The sequence below is a fragment of the Tamandua tetradactyla genome, chromosome 9, assembly GCF_023851605.1.
Source record: "Tamandua tetradactyla isolate mTamTet1 chromosome 9, mTamTet1.pri, whole genome shotgun sequence".
In the NCBI taxonomy this organism is placed as follows: Eukaryota; Metazoa; Chordata; class Mammalia; order Pilosa; family Myrmecophagidae; genus Tamandua; species Tamandua tetradactyla.
Window position 1 is genome coordinate 19,753,881 of NC_135335.1, and position 17,144 is coordinate 19,771,024.

Genomic DNA, 17,144 nt, shown 5'->3' on the forward strand with positions numbered 1-17,144 from the left:
GCTCAGCAAGATGGTAAAAGAAATGAGGAAGGTATAGCATCTTCCAAGCCACCTTAGGGATTGACCTAACCAGGAGAACAGCCTCAGTTTTGAAAAAAGTAGAAGTAATGGAAAAACAGCAAATATAATGCTTTTAAATTTAAAGCAATACCACATTGAATCCTCATCACCATTTAAAAGTAACCAATGTTACTATGATCCCATTTCACAAAATAAGTTAATTACCTAAGTTCCCACAATAAGTGCGAGTGACTATTCATCAGGGCTGACACATCAAGACCAGAGGTTTTAATTACACTGCAGCCATCAGATGAGTCTTTATTGGCAGCTTATTATAACTTGTAAGAAACATTTCTGTTTTGCCACTGATTTACTGAAGGGGGTAAGGGTGGGACAAAAAATCATTGAGCTCTTTCTTCCTATTCCATAAAGACAAATGACTAAGGTCAAGGTTTCATCTCTCTTATTACTACTGCGTTTTCCTTAGCTGTCCCATTAAAACCTCAGGACCCTTCCTCATACAATAGTTTTCCAAGTTGTACGTGTGTGATTGTGTGTGTGTGTGTGATGTTTGGGAAGTTATAAAGTCACATAAGATACTGTTCATTGTGAGAGTGATTCAAAAAAATTTTTTTTTGGTATTTTGCCTGAATATCTCTAAATATACATGTAATATACTGGGGTGTATGTGTGTTAAAGAATCATACAAATGAGGAAGCAGAACCTGAAGCCCTAATTCAGGGTTGAACACTAGATCTGGAAGGCATTCTCTTAAACTAATGCAAAGTGCTAACCTGAAGTGAGTGAGCTTTAGCCTGAAATTTTTGGATCATTAAAATTTCTTTCATATTTACCTTAAGAAAATTATTCTAAATACAGAAAATGTTTCTACATAAACAAGTTTATCACAGCATCACTTTTTAAATCAAAAAGTTGGGAACAACCTAAGTGTCCAAAAGAAAAAAAAAAACATCAATTTGTCCCCTTGATGAATATGATGTAACCACTGAAAATTATATTTTTGAAAACTATGTAATAACATGGAACATATTTATTACAAATACTAAAGTAAAACAGCAGGCCAGAATATCTAGAGTGTGATTACAACAATATAATAAAATAAGTAGCAAGAAAACTAAGGAAAACGCACAGAAATGGGAATGTTGGTTGCATTAGAGCGGTAACATAATGAGGGAAATGCTTTTGTATGTTTCTCAAAAGCCTTCCAAGAGAGCAGCGGCGGGGTCGCAGCGGGGCCGGGAGAGGTCTCCCCGTCCCCACCCTCCCACCGGGGGAGCACTCTGCCCTCCCTTATGCAGTCACCTGGGACCGGTGGGTGCCCGGCCAGTGGCAGCTGCGCTGTCAGGTCAGGTGCCCAGCGCAGGGCGGGGACTCTAAGCGCGACCAGCAGACGCTGCACCTCGGGTGCCATCGCAGGTGGCAGCAGGGCCAGTCCCCCGCATTCCGGAGCGACCTCCGGGACCAGCCTACGAAGGACGATCCTGTTAGGGGAAATTACGCCTGCTTCTTCCCACACTTGTACGAGTGACTCGAGGCTTACTCACATAGCATTTGGTATAGCAAGATGAAATGTAAGGAAATGTTCTAAAAATGATCGTGGTGATGAACACACAACTATGTAATGATATCGTGAGCCACTGATCATGCACTATGTATGGAGTGTATGTGTGTGAAGATTTGTCATTAAAATTCTTAAAAGAAAAAATATTAAATGCACGGAAACAAAAGTTGAGGCAGTAAAGCAGGGCAGTGTGATGGTGGCTCAGTGGCAGAATTCTTGCCTGCCATGCTGGAGACCTGGGTTGGATTCCCCATGCCTGCCCATGAAAAAAAAAACAAGAGGCAGTAAAGCAGAAATACAATAGGGAGAAGATAATCGGTCAAGAATCAACACTGGAGAGAGCATGGGATGGAAAATATTGTGAAGCAGTGTTTTACTGTATGCATTTAACAGGCATTTTGAAACCTAATCAAAAATATGATTGTTCTTTCTTCAAAGAACTGCTCTTTTCAGTACCAGTTTCATCAAACAAACCAGCCCCTAGATGTTAGCTGTCCACTGTTATTGATTATACTTGGGAAAACATTATTAAATACCCTCACGCTAGAAATGAGAAGAAAAAACACCTCTCAAAATTTTATGGAATATATTTGCATTTCATTGGCATTTGTTGATCTTTCACTTTCCAAAAACATTTCCCTTATATCCTATTTCACAGATTTTGTACTTTCAGGTATTAAGTTTACTAAATATCACATCTGCCTAGTTACTCAAATTATTTCCTTTATGTACAGCTTTTTACATTATCCAGTCGTCCAGATAGTTTATATAAATTGTTACCTGAATTTCTCTAAAACCACCAAATTTCCTTATGCATCAAAAATTGTTTTATTTCTTTATAATAATTTTTATTTGGATTTCAGCCCTTATGTTTTGGGAGATCCAGCTGCCTACCAAAGCCTGAATGCAGAGAATGTCTATTCTTGTCAATGTCCTTTCTTTGTCAGCACTCAGTTACTGGCTGTCATTTTCCATGGCGATGATTTTATTTATTGCTTTCATAACCTCTTGGTCAGAAGTTCTTATCTTGGTATAGGCAATAAGGATAACGTCATATATGAATGAGGTTATGCTATATTCTCCCTTTTCATCCCACTCTAGTTACATAATGAGTTCTTAAAATATCCTCTTGCCCAAGGTCATTACCTGTTTCCTTGGTCCCTGGTTGCTGTTTGTGCTACTTCAAATACTCATCCTTTTCCATAAAGTAATAGAGTCCAACGTATATTGCCTGGCTGTACTTTGTCAATATTTTTCTCATTGCTACAGTTTGTTGGTTTGTCACAAGCTTAGTTTAAGAGACATTGCATTACCTGTGGATCCATTTGTCAGTTGGAAACATTGCTTCATTCCATTTATAATTCATACTCTCCAGAAAATGAAAAGCCCATTTAATAACACTTTGTTAATATGTTGCACATTAAAACTAATCAAATCTTATAACTACACAAAGAATCACAGTTTTACAAACAGGAAAGGATGACAGAAAAATGCTTATTTGCATAGTGGTATAGTAGAGATTGAGAGCTTGATCCTTAATTGTTTGAAGAACTAAATATGACCTGAACTGAAGTGTTTACCCCTCCCCCAACATCCATACCTTTACAGAATGCTTCTTTTGGCACTATGATATTTTGTAAAATGTTTTACTTTAAAAACAAAAGAATCTCAAACTGTTATATAAAGCCGAGATTCGCTGCCAACTTTAAGACATGAACTTAAATAAACATTTTAATCAAATTAAAAAAACAGTTTTCCAAACCTTTTTTGATGAGTATGTTTAATTTTGATATGTCATTTCAAAATGAATAATAAAACAAAAAATTTGTGAAACTGTAACTCATACCAAACCTTAAAATCTGCTCTATAATTACCTGTTAAAATGCACTTGGAAATTATTGCTTTTTTGTATATATATTATGTTTCACAATAAAAAATAATAATAATAAATCCTTTCTAGGAAGTTGAGTGAAAATTTCTCATTTTTTCTTTATTTTAGTAAATATTTACTATTTCGTCCACATTTCTTTAACATATAAATTAAAATATATTACACACCTGCAGTTGAGATCAGAAATGGAAGAGTATAGTAAAGATTTGGTAAAAATTCATTCATTCATCAGGAAAAATATTTATGTGCCAATTAGATTCAACGCATTGTTATAGGCCCTACCTAAATTAAAAGTCAAAACACAAATGAGTCAAGATAAGGAAACTTACACTGCAGTAACAAATAAACTCCAAAATGCCAGTAGCTTGACTCTACAAAGGTTTTAATTTGAGACAAATCAGGTGACTCTCTAGGCAACTCTCATCCATCTAGGACCTGGCCCGAGGTTGGTTCACATCATTTCAGCCATATGCCATTGGCCTGAAACTGGTCCTTTAACTTCATTATAACTGCCAAGAAGACTGACCAATGTAGTCTTCTTCTGTGCCCATGGAGAGAACAAAGAAATGAGATTTAGTGAACACATAGTTTGTCTGAATCACTGGTCAATTGGACAGCTGGTCAGACCACCAATCTGTTAGAGGCACTAAAAGATCATTAGCGTAAATCATAAATAAGGTGTTGGTTAACTCCCATTCCTATTTAATTGAGATGGACAGTTTCCTTGGGTGGAAATTTTAAAACATTCTTAAAGCACTCCTCACCTGCATTGGCCTATCTCTGTTGAGTATTTTTTGAATCACACATTCAAATTGTATAGTGCCACTATAAACAGCAACGCTAACTCTGAGACCAGCCAGTTGATGGTTGCCTGAAGTTGGAGGTCAGAGTTGCCTTGAATTCTAAAACTAAGTAATGTACAACATACTGACATTTACTAGGAGTACCCTTATCTAAGTTTGAACCCTATTATATATCACCTAAGAAGTGACACACACACAAATGCATACATTGCTGAAAAGAAAATAAGAAACAACAGAACAAGGAAGCATTTCGAAAATATGAAAGTTTAAAAAAAAAAAGTCATGTGCATGTGATGTGGCTCTACCGTTCAATTTGAATTATTAGACTATTAGTCACTATCCACCCAAACTATATAAACGTTGAACAAATATTTATAGATTTTCAATCTGAGGAGTGCCAAATTATTATCCTATGGCACTCAATAAATATCTGTTCAATAAATGAATGAATGAGGATCTTTATCCTCATTTCCTTGTGCCAGCAGCATTGGTATCACCTAAGAGTTCATTAGAAATGTAGAATCTGGTGCTCCAACCCAAAGCTACTGAATCAAAATCTGCATTTTTACAAGATCCTCCTGTGCACATTAAAATCTGAGAAGTGCTAAACCACATGCTTCAATCCAGCCGAACATGTATATGATTTTCCTCCCCCAAGAGCTTTCAAGCATGGACAAGTTATGTAATTCATCTCCCTCCCTCAAAGCTCAGGGTTTAGTCTTGGGCATTGTCCCAAACAGGGGGAAAAGCATGGCAACGGACAAGAAATCAGAGAGACTGTGGCTGTCAGAGAACTACAATGTGTTCTCTTCCCTGATCTTTCTTCATCACTTATCTACGTTAAAATGAACATCAAGGGGAGAATCAACATTAACAGGGGTGTCACATTACTTAAAGTGGGGATGGGATGATAGGAGAGCAGAGCCACCTGACTTTGCATTAATAATGCTAAGGAGGGTGGGTATCATGTGTTAACTCTGCTTAGTGCTATAGTTTCTGGGAGGAGGCAGTCCAACCCAGTACGACATTTCTGAGGCCCACTTTCCTACTGATGTGGCCATGTAACCAGGTCTCGCCAAAGGAAAGAAAGTAGAAAAGAGGTTTCGTGTCAAGCCCTAGACTTTTAAGAAGTGTGTCAGATCTCTTCACTTCATTTTTCCTCTGCTGCCAAATGGAAACAGAGGATCCCAGGACCCTAGAGCATGAAAGAAACCTGGTTTACTAAATAAGCACATGGAGAGTAGCTGCAACCTAACCGTCGATGCAGGAACAAGAAATACACTCCTGTTTTGTTAAGCCACTGAAATTTGGGGTTTATTTATTATAGCTTTTAGAGTTACCAATGAACTTGGTCTTTTTATGCACTAGATGATACAGCCCTTTCTTTCCTCCGAGGCTGCCTCAATAAGTATTTTCTCCATCTCTCCAACGATTACTTCATCCCCTGGAGATGAGGCAATCATCCTTCAGTGACCTAGCTCCAAGAACAATACTGGTTAAAGTTAAATCTAAAATTAAATTAGGTAAATGTCTTTTTGGCAGTAGCATAGGTCCTTTCTGCTGGAAGGCAATGTCTTATGAGGCATATATTTTCATCTTCCTTTTACACATGAAGTAAAGAATATCCAGGAAGTTAAGCAACTCACCAAGTTCTCACACTTAGTAACAGGACAGGCAGGGGGGTGGACATCACCAAGATGGTAGAGAGAGATGCTCTAGTTTTCTGTTTCCCTGCTCCTGCCACAGAAACTTTAAACAAAAGGCAAAGTCTGGATGAATCACTTTCTCAAAGCTCTCAAAAATAAAGTGTCGTACATAGTACATGGAACCTTGGGTAGGACGTTAGATTTTATTGGTTTGTCCAGAGTGATGCCTCGATGAATCCCGGAGTGATTTGATCAGTGAGTGGAAAAGTATTTGCAGGGTGCCCTTCAGGGAATGGTGAGAGCGGGGAAAATTCAACCTCCCCAAGTTGAATTATTGATATTCTCGCAAGCAGTGCAGACAACCAAAGCTATAGGCTGAGCCCCCAGTCTTGGGGTTTGTTCACATGAAACTTAACCCCACAAAGGATAGATCAAGTCTACTTAAAATTAGGCCTAAGAGTCACCCCCAGGAGAACGTCTTTTGTTGCTCAGATGTGGCCTCTCTCTCCAGCCAATACAACAAGCAAACTCACCACTCTCCCCCTGTCTATGTGGGACATGACTCCCAGTGGTATGGACCTTCCTGGCAACGTGGGACAGAAATCCTAGAATGAGCTGAGACTCAGCATCAAGAAACTGAGAAAAATTCTAGAATGAGCTAAGACCCAGCATCAAGGGATTGAGAAAACCTTCTTGACCAAAAGGGGGGAGAGTGAAATGAGACAAAATAAAGTGTCAATGGCTGAGAGATTCCAAACCAAGTCGAGAGGTTATCCTGGAGGTTATTCTTACGCATTAAATAGATATCACTTGTTAGTCAAGATGTAATGGAGTGGCTGGAGGGAACTGCCTGAAAATGTAGAGCTGTGTTCCAGTAGCCATGTTTCTGGATGATGATTGTATAATGATATAGCTTTCACAGTGTGACTGTGTGATTGTGAAAACCTTGTGTCTGATGCTCCTTTTATTACCTTGTCAACAGACGAGTAGAACATATGGAATAAAAATAAATAATAGGGGGAACAAATGTTAAAATAAATTCAGTTTGAAATGCTAGTGATCAATGAAAGTGAGGGGTAAGGGGTACGGTATGTAAATTTTTTTTTCTTTTTCTGTTTTTGTTTTATTTTTCTGTTGTCTTTTTATTTCTTTTTCTGAATTGATGTAAATGTTCTAAGAAATGATGAATATGTAACTATGTGATGATATTGAGAATTACTGATTATATATGTAGAATGGAATGATATGTTAATGTTTTTGTTTGTTTGTTGTTAATTTTCTTTAATTAATAAAAAAAATGCTGAGAAAGAAAAATGAAGTCGGAGGTCTCACACTACTTGACTTTAAGGCAACTTATTAAATTCCGCTGTTTAAAAGCCATTCTGCTTCTGGTTTATTGCATTCTGTTCTGGTTTATTGCATTCTGGCAGCTAGCAAACTAGAGTAGTGACTAAATGTACAAATTTAAAAATGTTTTGCATGAGGAAGAACAAAGGAATGGCAATAATACAGGTTGTTGAAAATAGATGGTAATTAATATTTTAAAACTTTAACTTATGAGTAAAACTAAAGCAAAAAAATATTTATTTGGTACAAAATTCATATTTTGACTAGCGCATTTCCTAATATAACTTATGTGGACAGCTTAGTTGAACACTATAAGTACATGGAACCTTAAGTAGGGCATGAGATTTTGTAGGTTTGTCCAGAGTGGCGCCTGGATAAATCTCAGAAGGATTTGAACAGTGAATAAAAAAGTATTTACAAAGTCCCCTTGGGGGAATGGTGAGAATGGGGGAAAATTCAACTTCCCCGAGTGGAAAATTCTTGATATTCTCACAAGCAGTGGGGACAATCAAAGCAATAGGCTGAGCCCCCTATCTTGGGGGTTGTTCATATGAAACCTAACCCCGCAAAGGATAGGCTAAGCCTACTTAAAATTAGGCCTAAGAGTCACCCCCAAGAGAATCTCTTTTGTTGCTCAGATGTGACCTCTCTCTCTCTCTCAGCCAACAAGCAAACTCACTGCCCTCCCCCTCTCTACTTGGGACATGACTCCCAGGGGTGTGGACCTTCCTGGCAATGTGGGAAAGAAACCCTAGAATGAGCTGGGACTCAGCATCAAGGGATTGAGAAAACCTTCTCAACTGAAAGGGGGAAGAGAGAAATGAGGAAAATAAAGTATCAATGGCTGAGAGATTTCAAACAGAGTTGAGAGGTTATCGTGGAGGTCATTCTTACATATTATATAGATATCATCTTTTTAGTTAAAGTGTATTGGAAAGGCTGGAGGGAAGTGCCTGAAAATGTAAAGTCGTGTTCCAGTAGCCATGTTTCTTGAAGAAGATTGTATAATGATATAGCTTTTGCAATGTGACTGTGTGATTGTGAAGACCTTGTGTCTGATGCTCCTTTTATCTATGGTATGGATAGATTAGTAAAATATATGGATTAAAAATAAATAAATAATGGGGGAACAAATTTAAAATAAATTGAGTAGATTGAAATACTAATGATCAATGAAAGGGAGGGATAAGGGGAATAGAAAAAATAGGGGAAACAAAGGCTATAAAATATATTGGGTAGATGGAATTTCTGGCAATCAGTGAGAGGGAGAGGTAGGCTGTATGGTATGTATGAGTTTTTTCCTCTTTACTTCTTTTTCTGAATTGGTGCAAATGTTCTAAGAAATGATCATAGTGATGAATATACAACTATGTGATGATATTGTGAGTTATTGATTATATACCAAGAATGGAATGATCATATGGTAAGAATGGTTGTGTTTGTATGTTGTTATGTTTAAAAAAATAAAATAAAATAAAAAATTTTTTAAAGATTTAATTTATAAAAAGTAAAACATAAGTGTGGGGGAATAGAAGGGTATAAAGCAGTGTATGTGTATTCTGCCAAAGTTAACATGGTAGCAAAGAAAATGTGATTTTATAGATACAGGATGTTACATTTAAGCCACATGGTAACAGCAAAGAAAATGTATGAAAAATATAAAGAGAGAAAGAAATGAGAAGAGACTCAAAATGACACACTACAAAAAATCAAATTAATATGAAAGTAGTCATTAACAGAAGAGTTGAGGGGTAAAAAAAAAATGTAGAAGATTTACATATATCACATAGCAAAAAGGGAAAGGAAAGCCCTGCATTATCAATAGTTACTTCAAATGTAAATGGATTACACTTTCCAGTCAAAAGGCAGAGATTTACAGAGAATAAAAAAGCAAGTCTCAATTGTATGCTGTTTACAAGAGACTCACTTTAATTCAAAGGCATTAGTAAGTACCATGCAAATGGAAACTGCAAGAGAGCTGGGGTTCCTGTACTAATATCATACAAAATAGAATTAAGGTAAACGACTGTTAGGAGTACAAAGAAGGTTATTATATACCGATAAAAGGATCAATCCAACAAAAAGACATAACAATTATAAATATAGATGCACCTAACTGCAGAGCCCCAAAATACATGAAACAAATATTGACAGATTTAAAGAGAAAAAAAAAGACATTTCTACATTAATACTAGGAGATTATAATACAACATTAATTAATTTTCATTAATGGATATAACATTTACAGAGAAGGTCAGTAATGAAATAGAAAAATTGTAAGATACTCTAAACCAACTGGAACTAATAGACATATATAAAGCACTTAATCCAATAGTATAAGAAAACTAACCTTCTCTAGAGCACATGGATTATTCTCCATCATAGTCATATGTTAGATCATAAAACAAGCCTCAATAAATTAAAAAATTTTGAAATCAGGGCGATGCAATGGTGGCTCAGTGGCAGAATTCTCGCCTGCCATGCCAGGGACCCAGGTTCGATTTCCAGTATCTACTCATGCAAAAAAAGAAACATATATATATATATGTTTATATATTATATATTTATATAATTATATTATATTTTATATATTATATATTATATAATATATATTATAATATATAATATATATTATATAATATATATAATATATATTATATAATATATATTATATATTTATATATTATATATAAATCATACCATGTATCTTCTCCAGCCACAATGTAATGAAGCTGGAAATCAATACAGACGGAAAAATGGAAAATACACAAGTTTGTGAAAATTAAACAACATACTTTTAAACAATTAATAGGTTAAAGAAGAAATCACAGCAGCTAGAAGTAAAAACCTAAGATTGTGGAATTGTAACCCATATCAAACTCTGAAATCTGTTCTACAACTAATTGTTGCTATGTACTTTGAAACTTATTGCTTTTTTTCTATATGTTATTTTTCATCAAAAAAAAGAGTAGTGTAACAGAGAAGATAGAATTTGGCACACGAGTATGACTGCTGAATCTTTATATTGATATTTTTTTTTGGTCTCCAGTGTCTTGGAGCAGCTAGAAGAAAAACTGAAAAAACATTGGACTGTAACCCATACCAAACTTTAAAATCTGTTCTATAACTACTTGTTAAAATGTACCTGGAAGCTTATTGCTTTTTCGTATATATGTTATATTTCACAATTTAAAAATACATTTAAAAAAGAAGAAGAAGTCACAAGGGAAATTAAGAAATATGTTGAAGCAAATGAAAATGGAAGCACAACATACCAAAAAAATATGGAGCACAGCAAAGGCAGTGCTTAGAAGGAAATTCATAGCTCTAAATGTTTACATTAAAAAAAAGAAAGAGGGCAGGCCACAGTGGCTCAGCAGGCAAGAATACTTGCCTGCCACGCCAGAGGACCCGGGTTCAATTCCCAGTGCCTGCCCATGTAAGAAGAAGAAAAATCTGAAATCAGAGACCTTATCTCAAAACTAGAGGATCTAGAAAAAGAAGGACAAACAAAACTCAAAGTTAGCAGAAAGAAGGAAATAACAAACTCTAGAGTAGAGATAAATGAAATAGAGAATAGAAAAACAATGGAGAGACTCAACAATGCCAAAAGTTGATCCTTTGAAAAAAATCAAAAAAATTGACAATCCTTTAGCTAGATTGACAAAGAAAAAAAAACAATGACAAAAAAAACTTAAAGTCAGAAATGAAAGGGGGGATATTACTATCAATCCCACAGGAATAAGAAAGAATATAAGAAAATACTATGTACAACTCTAGAGCAACAATTAGATAACCTAGATCAGCAAATTCCTAGGAACATGCAAACTACCTACACTGACTCAAAAAGAAATAGAAGACTGGATATAAAAACTCAGAAATGGACAGCACAATACTACCCAATTGTAATGCAATTATGTTAAAACACTGAATGAAGCTGCATGTGAGGTATAGGTTTTTTGTTTTTGTTTTTTTTGTTTTTTTTCTTTCTATTATTGTTTTAATTCTTATTCTGTTGTCTTTTTATTTCTTTTTCTAAATCGATGCAAATGTACTAAGAAATGATGAATATGCAACTATGTGATGTTATTAAGAATTACTGATTGTACATGTAGATTGGAATGATTTCTAATTGTTTTGTTAATTCTTTTTTTAATTAATAAAAAAAAAAAAAAAGAAATAGAAGAACTCAAGAAACCAATTAATATTAAAGAGACTGAATAAGTAATCAAAAACCTTCCAACGCAGGAAAACCCAGGGCCAGATGCCTTCACAGGGGAATTTTTCCAAGCATTACAAAAATTAGAACCCGATCTGCTCAAATTTTTTTAAAAATCTGAAGAGCAGGGAACACTACCTAACACATTTTATGAGGCCAATATCACCCTCATACCAAAGCCAGGTAAAGATACCACAAGGAAAGAAAATTACAGACCAATATCCCTTATCAATAAAGATGCAAAAATCCTCAAAATAATATTAGCAAACTGAATCAACAACACATTAAAATAATTAAAGACCATATATTTATCCCAGAAATACAAAGGTGATTCAACATAAGAAAAATCAATAAATGTATACACCACATTAACAGAATGAAGGCAAAATTACAGGCTTATTCAATTGATGCATAAAAGACATTTGACAAAATCCAGCACTGCTTCTTGATAAAAAACACTTAGAAAACTAAGAATAGAAGGAAATTTCCTCAATATGATAAAGAGCATATGTGGAAAACCCACAGCTAACATCATATTCAATGGTGAAAGACTAAAAGCTTTTCCTCTAAGATCAGGAACAAGATGATAATGCCTATTGCCACCACTGTCATTCAACATTGTACTGGCACTCCCAGCTAGAGCAATCAGGCAAGAGAATAAATACAGTATGTCAAAACTGAAAAGGAGAAGTGAAACTTTCTCTGTTTGTAGGTTATATGATCCTACACACAGCAAATCCTGAAAAATCCACAATAAAACTACTGTAACTGTTCTAGTTTGCTAGCTGCCAGAATGCAACACACCAGAGATGGATTGGCTTTTAATAAAAGGGGATTTATTTTGTTGGTTCTTCAGAGGAAAGGCAGCTAACTTTCCACTGAGGTTCTTTCTTACATGGAAGGCACAAGATGGTCTCTGTTGGTCTTCTCTCCAGGCCCCTGGGTTCCAACAACTTTCCCCGGGGTGACTTCTTTCTCCATCTCCAAAGGCCTGGGCTGAGCTGCAAGTGCTGAGATGAAGAATACCAAGCTGCTAGGCTGTGCTACATTGCGATCTCCCATTTAAGCACCAGCCAATTAAGTCAAACGTCACTCATTGCAGCAGACACGCCTCCTAGCTGACTGCAGATGTAATTGGCAACAGATGAGGTTCACGTACTGTTGGCTTATGTCTGCAGCAACAAGATTAGGTATGCTCACCTGGCCAAGTTGACAACTTAATCTAACTAACACAGTAACTAATGAATGAATTCAGCAAAATGGCAAGGATACAAGATCAACACACAAAAATCAGTAGTTTCTATACATTAATAATGAACAAACTGAAGAAGAAATCAAGAAAAATCCCATTTACAATAGCAACTAAAAGAGTCAAATATCTAGGAATAAATCTAACCAAGGATGTAAGGGAATTCTACACAGAAAACTACAAAACATTGTTAAAAAAAAAAAAAAAGACCAAAATAAATGGAAGGGTACTCCATGTTCATAGACTGAAAGACTAAATATTGTTTAGATATCAATTCTACCCATAGTAATTTTCAGATTCAATCCAATCCCTATCAAAAATTACAACAGCCTTCTTTGGAAAAATGGAAAAGCCAATAACCAAATTTATACAGAAGGTTTGGGATCCTGAATAGCAAAGCCATCTTGAAAAGCAGAACAAAGTTGGAGGATTCATACTTCCTGATCTTAAGGCTTATTACAAAGTCAGAGTAATCAAAACAGTATGGTACTGGTACAAGGACAGACATATAGACCCATGTAATCAAACTTAAAGTTCAGGAATCAACTTTCACATTTATGGCCAATTGATTTTTTTATTTATTTATTTAAAAAAAATTAACTAACACAACATTTAGAAATCATTCCATTCTACATACGCAATCAGTGATTCTTAATATCATCACATAGATGCATGATCATCATTTATTAGTACATTTTCATCAATTTAGAAAAAGAAATAGCAAGACAACAGAAAAAGAAATAAAATGATAATATAGAGAAAAAATAAAAATACAAAAATACAAAAAATATATAAAAAAACAGAAAAAACATACAAAAAAACTATAGCTCAGATGCAGCTTCATTCACTGTTTTAACATAATTACATTACAATTAGGTAGTATTGTGCTGTCCATTTTTGAGTTTTTGTATTCAGTCCTGTTGCACAGTCTGTATCCCTTCAGCTCCAATTACCCATTATCTTACCCTGTTTCTAACTCCTGATGGTCTATTACCAATGACATATTCCAAGTTTATTCTCTAATGTCGGTTCACATCAGTGGGACCATATAGTATTTGTCCTTTAGTTTTTGGCTAGTCTCACTCAGCATAATGTTCTCTTGGTCCATCCATGTTATTACATGCTTCATAAGTTTATTCTGTCTTAAAGCTGCATAATATCCATCTTATGTATATACCACAGTTTGTTTAGCCACTCATCTGTTGATGGACATTTTGGCTGTTTCCATCTCTTTGCAACTGTAAATAATGCTGCTATAAACATTGGTGTACAAATGTCTGTTTGTGTCTTTGCCCTTAAGTCCTTTGAGTAGATACCTAGCAATGGTATTGCTGGGTCATATGGCAATTCTATATTCAGCTTTTTGAGGAACCGCCAAACTGCCTTCCACAGTGGTTGCACCCTTTGACATTCCCACCAACAGTGGATAAGTGTGCCTCTTTCTCCACATCCTCTCCAGCACTTGTCATTTTTTGTTTTGTTGATAATGGCCATTCTGGTGGGTGTGAGATGATATCTCATTGTGGTTTTGATTTGCATTTCTCTAATGGCCAAGGACATTGAGCATCTCTTCATGTGCCTTTTGGCCATTTGTATTTCCTCTTCTGAGAGGCGTCTGTTCAAGTCTTTTTCCCATTTTGTAATTGGGTTGGCTGTCTTTTGGTTGTTGAGTTGAACAATCTCTTTATAAATTCTGGATACTAGACCTTTATCTGATATGTTGTTTCCAAATATTGTCTCCCATTGTGTAGGCTGTCTTTCTACTTTCTTGATGAAGTTCTTTGATGCACAAAAGTGTTTAATTTTGAGGAGCTCCCATTTATTTATTTATTTATTCAGTGCTCCTGCTTTAGGTTTAAGGTCCATAAAACCGCCTCCAATTGTAAAATTCATAAGATATCTCCCTACATTTTCCTCTAACTGTTTTATGGTCTTAGACCTAATGTTTAGATCTTTGATCCATTTTGAGTTAACTTTTGTATAGGGTGTGCGATACGGGTCCTCTTTCATTCTTTTGCATATGGATATCCAGTTCTCTAAGCACCATTTATTGAAGAGACTGTTCTGTCCCAGGTGAGTTGGCTTGACTGCCTTATCAAAGATCAAATGTCCATAGATGAGAGGGCCTATATCTGAGCACTTTATTCAATTCCATTGGTTGATATATCTATCTTTATGCCAGTACCATGCTGTTTTGACCACTGCGGCTTCATAATATGCCTTAAAGTCCGGCAGCGTGAGACCTCCAGCTTTGTTTTTTTTCCTCAAGATACTTTTAGCAATTCGGGGCACCCTGCCCTTCCAGATAAATTTGCTTATTGGTTTTTCTATTTCTGAAAAATAAGTTGTTGGGATTTTGATTGGTATTGCATTGAATCTGTAAATCAATTTGGGTAGGATTGACATCTGAACTATATTTAGTCTTCCAATCCATGAGCATGGTATACCCTTCCATCTATTTAGGTCTTCTGTGATTTCTTTTAACAGTTTTTTGTAGTTTTCTTTGTATAGGTCTTTTGTGTCTTTAGTTAAATTTATTCCTAAGTATTTTATTCTTTTAGTTGCAATTGTAAATGGAATTCGTTTCTTGATTTCCCCCTCAGCTTGTTCATTGCTAGTGTATAGAAACACTACATATTTTTGAATGTTGATCTTGTAACCTGCTACTTTTCTGTACTCATTTATTAGCTCTAGTAGTTTTGTTGTGGATTTTTCCGGGTTTTTGACGTATAGTATCATATCGTCTGCAAACAGTGATAGTTTTACTTCTTCCTTTCCAATTTTGATGCCTTGTAGGGCCAATTGATTTTTAACAAGAGTGCCATGTCCATTCAATTGGGAAAGATCATCTTTTCAATGAATGGTGCTGGGAAAACTGGATGTTCATATGCAAAAGAATGAAGGTGGACCTGTACCTCACACCATATACAAAAATCAACTCAAAATGGATCAACGGCCTAAATATAAAACCCAAACTATAATACTCATAGAAGAAAGCATAGAGAAGCATCTTCAGGATCTGTGTTAAGCAACGATTTATTAGACTTTATGTCTAAAACACAAGCAACAAAAGAAAACATAGATAAGTAGGACCTCGTCAAAATCTAAAACTTTCACACATCAAAGCACTTTACTATGAAAGTAAAAAGACAATCTACACAATGGGAAAAGATATTTGGAAACCACATATCTGATAAGGGTATAACACTCAGAATATATAAAGTAATCCTACAACTCAACAATGAAAAGGCAAACAACCCAACTTTAAAATGAGAAAAAAAAACTTGCATAGACATTTCTCCAAATGAAGATATACAAACATAAAAAAAAACCACACATGAAAAGATGCTCAACATTACTAGCTATTAGAGAAAAACAAATCAAAACCACAATGAGGTATCACTAGAATGGCTACTATTTTTTAAAAAGTGAAATTGCAGTGTTGGAGAGTATGTGTAGAAATAGGAACAAAGTCATCATTAATGGGAATGTAAAATGGTTCAACAATTATGGAAGACAGTTTGATAGTTCCTCAGAAAGTTAAATATATAATTACCATATCACCCAGTGATCCCACTTCTGGATTTATACCCCAAAATTTATGCCTTGTTAAAGCAAGGACTCAACAGATAATTGCACGCAAATGGACACAAATGGCCATAGCATCATTATTCTCAATTGCCAAAAAAAAAAAAAGGAAGCAACACAAACACAAGTGTCCATCAATTGATGAAACAATAAAGAAAGTCTGGTGAATATATACAATGGAATATTATTCAACCATAGAAAGGAATGAAATTCTGGCACATCCAACAACATAGATGAAACTTGAAAACATCATTTTGAGTGAAACAAGCGAGACACAAAAGGATGAGTGTGATCTCACAGATATGAAATAATTAGAATAAGCAAACTCCCCTAGAGTCAGAATCTAGAATATAGATTGCCAGGGGATAGGGTGGGAATACAGAATGGGAAATTAAGTTTTGAAGTGTACAGAATTCCTCTATGGAATGATGGAAATGTCTCGGTAATGGATGGTGGTTTTGGTAGCACAATATTGTGAATGTATTTAACAATACTGAACTATATATTTCAATGTAGTTAAAAGGTTTAATTTTAGTTTGTATATGTTACTAGAATAAACATTCTAAAAAACAAAACTATAGGACTGTACAACACACACAGTGAGCCCTAATATAAACTATGGACTAAAGTTAAAAGGACAATTATAAAAATGTTCTTTCATGAATTGTAACAAATATCATCCTAACATAAGGTATTCATAGAGTGGTATATGGGAACTCTATATCTTATGGATGATTTTTCTGTAAACCTGCCACTTCTCTAATAAATATGTATTTTGAGAAAAAGAGTGGAGAGAGGGAGAAGGAGCTACCATTTGAC

General features: G+C 35.3%; 1 pseudogene; it reads left to right on the forward strand.

Moving 5' to 3' along the window:
* Positions 1-1,999: 1,999 nt before the first annotated feature.
* Positions 2,000-3,065, forward strand: LOC143645587 (putative G-protein coupled receptor 160; annotated as a pseudogene).
* Positions 3,066-17,144: the final 14,079 nt, after the last annotated feature.